At 31.9% G+C, this 7,500-nt stretch overlaps 1 protein-coding gene across 3 annotated transcripts in view; it reads left to right on the forward strand.

The window, feature by feature from the left end:
• LOC145277506 (alpha-galactosidase MYORG-like) overlaps positions 1-7,500 on the forward strand; it is a 305,939-nt gene that overhangs the window by 865 nt on the left and 297,574 nt on the right. The window contains exon 1 of one of the 3 annotated variants that reach the window (XM_080128918.1): positions 1,407-2,055. The exons of the other annotated variants lie outside the window; for them this stretch is intronic. The gene's annotated coding sequence lies outside the window, so the exon portion shown is untranslated. Of the gene's footprint in view, positions 1-1,406; positions 2,056-7,500 lie in introns of those variants that run through there. 3 annotated transcript variants of the gene reach the window in all.

The raw sequence follows: 7,500 nt of genomic DNA on the forward strand, positions 1-7,500 counted from the left end.
ATATTTAGCCATATTCAACTATAAATTTTACATAAAGAATATAGTCGCAGTCAACGGGCCATAACTTTTGTCCTTTTTTAATGGCTTAAAAAGTCTAGTTTATTTTTATAGGTTTATTTTTTAACAGCTACAGATTTCGCGTCACATGTAAAAAAAAAAGTTGAAAAATGAACTGTTACGTCATATCATATACCAATTTCTTTCGTCTGATTTTAAATTACCCGGACCATTATTCTTATATTCGTTGTTATATACACAGCGTTTCGGCCGATGTAACATCCGACCTTCATTTTTGTCATTCTTTCTTTTATTTTGCATTAAATTATTCGGTTACTTTTTTTAAAAATATTTATTTTCACTCGTGTTTTATACAACTCTTTTACAAGAAAGAATAAAATGAATCTTCAGAAATTGTTGATTCATTTTGCTGTTTTTAACTGACATTTTTGTTTCCTTTTTAATTTGTCAAAAAAAACAAAACAAAAAAAAACCAGCAAAAATCTGATTTATTTTCTTATAAAGAAAGGATATTGAAAATTACATTTAATTATTAAATTATTAATTGAAATAAATGGTTATAAAATTTTAACTAATTTTGTTATGGTAACGTTGTTTTATTTACTACGTATTTCATTATTGAAGTTAAATAACTTCCGAAACGTTCCATCTTTTAAAATATAAGAATTTCAAGCACAGTTTAATTTATCATATTGTATGAATTCGAAGATCCTATTGTTAGCATTGATTTCCCCGATATTTTTCTAGTCAGAATTCTTTTTAGAGAGACATCGGATACTTATGCAAAGGACCACAGGAAGGTTTTCTATAACAATGGTCAAGTGGTTAACGACACGGACTGACAACCTGGGTGTTCAAGTTCGAATCTAGTTCGTCACACAGTTTAATTGATTTGCTATTCGCCAACTTAAATTCTTTCCAAACTCCTTTTAAATGTCAAGGTAGAACGACATAACCTGTTATTTTTTTCTCCATTTAACACAATATGACTGACTTGTTTATGAAGAAACGGAAATGCATTCTGGTAGATTAAATGTCATAAATTATAAAGAAATGGGATATTTAAAAATTCATTTCATTTTATGCTATGTCATTTTTTGTCAACAAATAACTGATTATATATATATATATATATATATATATATATATATATATATATATATATATATATATATATATATATATATATATATATATATATATATATATATATATCCAGTTCCATTTAGTTCTTTTTTACTTACAAAAACTCAGATCTTGTTCAGAATCCTCCATATTAAAAAAAAAAAATTTGTATGATATACGTACTTATGACGAAAGGAAATTATTGCATTCCAAAATTCACGTAAATTGATCAGCTAGTTTTATTTTCATAAAGAACATCATTTTAAGCAGTTAATGGGAATTCGCAGGGGTCACAACGTAAATTTAATAAGTATGAATTATTGTTGACTTATCTCCCTTTGTTTGTTGAGATTATTTTCTAAATGGCAGGCGGAAGAGTTACTCCTCGGATAATCATAAAATTTGATTTTCTTCTTAAAAAATAAGACTACTTGACCAGTTTACGTGATGTTTGGAATATGATATTTTTGTTTCGTCACAGGTACTTATATCATACAGATTTTTTTTGTTTGTTTGTTTTTAAGCAAAATTCTGGACAAGAACCAAAAATCTTGCATAGAACTAATTTCTGCCAAGTTTCAACAATTGTTACCACGTTGTTGTTCCTGTCCTCCTGACAACGCATTAACCCTTATCCTCAAGTGGCCTACAGGCCTTGATAATGCGGTAACTCTTTAGTAGATAAAAAAGAGAAAACTACTTTTTGAAGTATTAGCGAATATAAATGACAACAGTAATAGGATTCGAACATCAAAGTCAATCAACGTTTTTATCAGCAAAGACGATAATGGCGGTTGCGTTTTATAACATTTTTGTGACAGCATTTAAGACGCAGAGAATTGAAGAAATAATCGCAAGGAATCACATTTAAAACATACACAACACTCATATCGAACACTTGGATAGTTACAGGTAAGAATTTATATTTTCTTTTGATTTTTTTTCTTTCATTTTTTGAGACAAGAAAGAACCTAGATAGTTTTTGTCAGATATATTTAATTATTTTGAAAGTTTCAATTAAACCATATCTCATTGTTCTTAATAAAGAATATATATATATATATATATATATATATATATATATATATATATATATATATGTTCTTAATAAAGAATATATATATGTGTGTGTGTGTGTATTCTTTATTATTCTTATATAGAAGCTAATTATTATTTTGTCATCTAATTTAATTATGTGTTTGCGGTGTGTACGACACACGTGCGTAAATTAGATAGTCACTTTGAAAAAAAAAGAACCGTTCTTTCTCTAAATGCTTGCAAAGAAATTAAAGATATTAAAGAGTGATTGAATCAACAAAGAGACACGAGAAAATACATAAATAGCAAAGAGGGTGAGTGATATATGTTATTTGGCCAATTAATTATAAATTACGGTTAATGAAACAGTTAAAACTGACTTTTTCTAAACATAACTCAATCCCAAAACTAAAGCATAGTTGAACTTGTATTTTTTGCGATTATAATATATAGAAAAGGCCTTAGGGAAACAAACGTTTATTAACTCATATTTAGCATATTAATGAATAACTAGATAGCCTGGCCCTGTCGGTGGGGCATTAGAATACGCCGACTGCCCCCCCCCCCCTCTGCAGAGGGTAAAAGTCCCTCAATGGGGGTCCTGGATATGACCTTAAACTATATCCAGTGGTGAGGCCCCAGCTCGTGGGCTTTGGGGAGTGTGGAGCCACCCTTTAATTACCATTGCTCCCAGGTCCACTCTGACCCGGAGTGGTAGTACCTGTTAGGGTCTCAACTATGGGTTAAATAGAAACCGACGTGAAAACAACAAATATATTCTATTAAAAAATTTTTTCTTCAAAATCTTTGGATTCGGCATTAAATAACCCGAAAAGGGTTGGTATGCCGTAAAACAAAAAACAACCAACCAACTAGATAGTCATGTAAAAGAGAGTTGTGAGTTCTTTAAAGAATTGTTGTGTATTAGTGACGGGCGGTGACCTTTGAAGTTGGACAATCATTAAGTTCTTATGGATTTGTTATCGTTCTGATATGATTTTTCATCTTATGGTTTGAATTTTTGAGATGAGGATTGATAATTTGGATTATTTGAATTAATCGGACGATAGTTCTCATCTTGAGTGTTATTTACACAATGTATTGGTCGATGTAACGAGCGGTCTTTTTCGTGTATATCTTATTAAACTTCGCAATATTTCTGTCGAACTCGGGAATCTGGAATTTCGAACGGAACCCTTTATTTAACTCACGAAGGTACCGTGCTCTTGTTCTCTCAGCCATGACCGTAATTAAGTAATGCACAATTGTATTCTTAATATAGACCGCACCGAAGATTGAACCTTCAACCTACAGAAGAATTGTTTAGAACTAAATTTTACTTAGTACTTTATCCGTTATGACCGTCTAGGTGTCCTTGTTTGCTTCAATCTTGTCTCTGTGTATGCACGAGCATACATGTATGTGAGGGTGCATGTGTACGGACGGGTGGGTATATATATATATATACAGGGTGACCCCCCCCAAAAAAAAACGGGCTCTAACTCTAATGAGCACGTTTCTTAGTGTTTTGCCCGAATGAAATGAAACTTTGGTCATAACTAGTTTATTATATTCAAAACATCACATCAAAACACTAGGGTCTTTGGCCTTTCTTTCTCCGTTGACCGTAAAATGCTCAGAAAAACAATTGAATGCCCTCTGTTTTTTTTTTTTTAGGTCACCCTGTATGAGTCTTTCGTATATTAATTTATGTGGTTAAATGAAGTAGTCATATATATATATATATATATATATATATATATATATATATATATATATATATATATATATATATATATATATATATATACAGTGATGATCATATTTATTGGCACGGTAAAATAAAAGTTAAATTTTGTCTAATAAATTCTAAAAAAGGGATTAAATTAAAGAAAATAACAAAGTATATTATGTATTTTTAACTGGCCTTTCCGATGTAGCAATCGGATTTTAGAAAAAATAAATAACAAAGGAACAACAAACATAATTGCAAAAAACCCTTGTTCAAAATTATTGGCACGATTTATTTAATAATCAATTGTATAGCCTTTGGCCTTGATTACCTTCCTCAGTCGCTTTTAATAGTTTACAACCAAGTTGTTGCACTCTTCAGTAGTAATTTTAGCCCACTCTTCCTGACAATAATCCTCCAATTGAATAAGATTCTTAGGCTTCCTTTGCATTACCCTCAATTTTAATATTCTCCATAAATTTTCAATTGGATTAAGGTCTGGGCTTTGTGATGGCCACTCCAAAACATTAATATGATTGTCCTCAAGCCATTTCTTAGTCAGTTTAGCCGAATGCTTTGGGTCATTATCTTGCATGAACCACCAACGACGACCAAGTGAGAGCTCTTTAGCAGAGTCTTTCAGGTTTTCATCCAATATTTTAACATAATCTTCCTTTTTATGCTACCTGTGACCTTAACAAGTCGCCCTGGTCCAGAGGCAGCAAAGGATCCCCAAAACATCAAACTGCCTCCACCGTGCTTCACTGTGGGTATGGTGTTCTTAGGCAGGAAAGCTTCGCCAGATTTTCTGTAAATATAAGACACTTTATTATGGCCAAATAACTCTATTTTCGTTTCGTCAGTCCATAGAACACGTTTCCAGAATGCAACATCTTTATCAATATGACGTTTTGCAAAGGCTAGCCTTGCTTTCAGGTGCATAGGCTTCAATAAGGGAGTCTTTCTCGGACGACATGCTTTTAAACCAGCTCTCTTCAAAACTCTACCAACTGTATGTCGAGATACATTCACTCCAGAGGTGCTCTGTTCATCAACAATTTCCCCAACAGAGATCCTTGGGTTTTGTTTTACTTGTCGAACAATTTTCCGTTCATCTCTTGGGGAAAGAATCCTTTTTCTCCCTCTACCCTCTAAACTCATAACGTGGCCTTGCGATTTGAACTTGTTTATTACGGCTCTAACAGTGGATTTGGGAAGGTTTAGCTTCTTTGAAATCTTATCATAGCCCTCCCCATTGGTATGGCATGCTACAACAAGCTTCCTGACGTCTTCGCTGTGTTCCTTAGTTTTAACCATGGCGATTGAAAATTATAATTTAGTCACTTATAATAGTTTAAATAAATCGCTATCTAAAAATTATCTGAAAAAAATTATTCACTGAATTAGCGTTAAACAAGCATAATATGGCTATAAAAAAGTTCAGAAAGCACGTAAACCGGAAATTGATTGATATTATACTGATACTAAAAGAAAAACAAAGCCGTGCCAATAATTTTGAACAAGGGTTTTTTGCAATTATGTTTGTTGTTCCTTTGTTATTTATTTTTTCTAAAATCCGATTGCTGCATCGGAAAGGCCAGTTAAAAATACATAATATACTTTGTTATTTTCTTTAATTTAATCCCTTTTTTAGAATTTATTAGACAAAATTTAACTTTTATTTTACCGTGCCAATAAATATGATCATCACTGTATATATATATATATATATATATATATATATATATATATGACTACTTCATTTAACCACATAAATTAATATACGAAAGTATAATTTTATGCGTAAACTTTAAGAATTTACTTCAACAATGCTCAATACATAGATAGAGCTAGGTAGTACGTTATAAAGCCTGACGAATCCCAGCGTGGATAAAATGCGGAATATTCTGTGTAGCTTAATTGCCATATACATTTTTATAACTTACTATATATATATATATATATATATATATATATATATATATTTCTATATACATATATATATGTATATATATACATATATATGTATATATATATATGTATATATATGTATATATATATATATATATATATATATGTATATATATATATATATATATATATATATATATATATATATATATATATGGTGGATTCTCTCATCGAAGACGATGAATGAGGGTTCAGTATGCAATCTTCAGCCGCTCCCAAGATCTGTGACACCACATGCGTAATTGCAATACTGTAAACGTCCGGCACACTCCTCCGCAGATGGTGAACTTTCATATGCTCGTAGGTCAAAGATGCCTTCTCGAATGAACAGATAACCCTGCTTTTCTGCGTGCTCTGAAACCACAATGACATACATATTCATTTTTAGGTGGATGTTTCTTGTGTTTTGCCTTCATATTTGCACGAAGGGTGTCCCTATGACAAAGGCGGTTATGTTGAAATTCTTTGGTCCCCAGGAAACACGTCTTCCTCCATTTTCTGCGATCCTCTGCTGCACTCTCTCAGGAACTCAAAGAAATTCCACAACGTTTCAGGTTGTCTTTTAGTTTATCTTTATAACGAAGCAGGGGACGCCCTATTGGACGGACAGAATTTGTCAGTTGCCCATAAAAAAGTTTCTTAGGAACTCTTGAGTCATCCATTCTTACAAGATGACCCGACCACCGCATTTGGACCCTGATCAAAAATGATTCAATACCAGTGATTTCACATCTCTCGAGTAATTCACTATTCGGAACACAATCCTGCCATCCAACACTGCAGATAAAACGCAGACATCTCATATGGAAGGAGTCAAGCTGATTTATATGCTTGCGGTACAAGGTCCACGTTTCGGCACCATACAGAAGAGTTGGCAGAACAACAGATTTGTAGACTGCCACCTTTACTTTTAGAGACACATCGTGGCTATATATATATATATATATATATATATATATATATATATATATATATATATATATATATATATATTGTGTACATATAATAGGAAAAAATCGATAGAGAATTTCTTCTATAATAATAAATACGTAATCTGCATGAATTAAAATATCATATTTAAGTGTATTTTACAGCCGGACAACGCCGGGCACCCCTGCTAGTTTTAAAAGAAAATGCCGGATTGCATTTCGTAGTTTATTTCAGATAAATCTGACTTACTGCTCATTTTCTCATTTCGCCTCACTATATCAAATGTTTTCATCCAGGGGAAGGGTTAGTATTTTCCTCGCGTGATTTTTCTTTTTTTTTTCTTTTTTTTCTTTTTTTCTTTTTTTATAGATTCGAGGTTTTCAACACATGTCGCAAATCGGACATTAGATATGTGTTTAGGTTTATTTATACGTATATGATTCACTTCTAAACGAATTAACCAATCGTTGTGAGTTTGGGAACGCAGCTTATAGGCATAAGGGATCATAATGTAGTCTACATTTAGTTTAATTTAGTTTTATAGAAAAGGTGGAAGCCCTTCGTGAAAATTCAGATATCTCCGATTTATTTGCAATTTTAACAATAAATAATAGGCATTAAGTAATACGTACCTTCAAAATGTCATTGGGGAGGGGCACAATTTTAGGGGACATAATTTTAGGGGA

The sequence above is a fragment of the Euprymna scolopes genome, chromosome 6 (assembly GCF_053919585.1).
Source record: "Euprymna scolopes isolate OS-2025 chromosome 6, ASM5391958v1, whole genome shotgun sequence".
NCBI lineage: Eukaryota > Metazoa > Mollusca > Cephalopoda > Sepiida > Sepiolidae > Euprymna > Euprymna scolopes.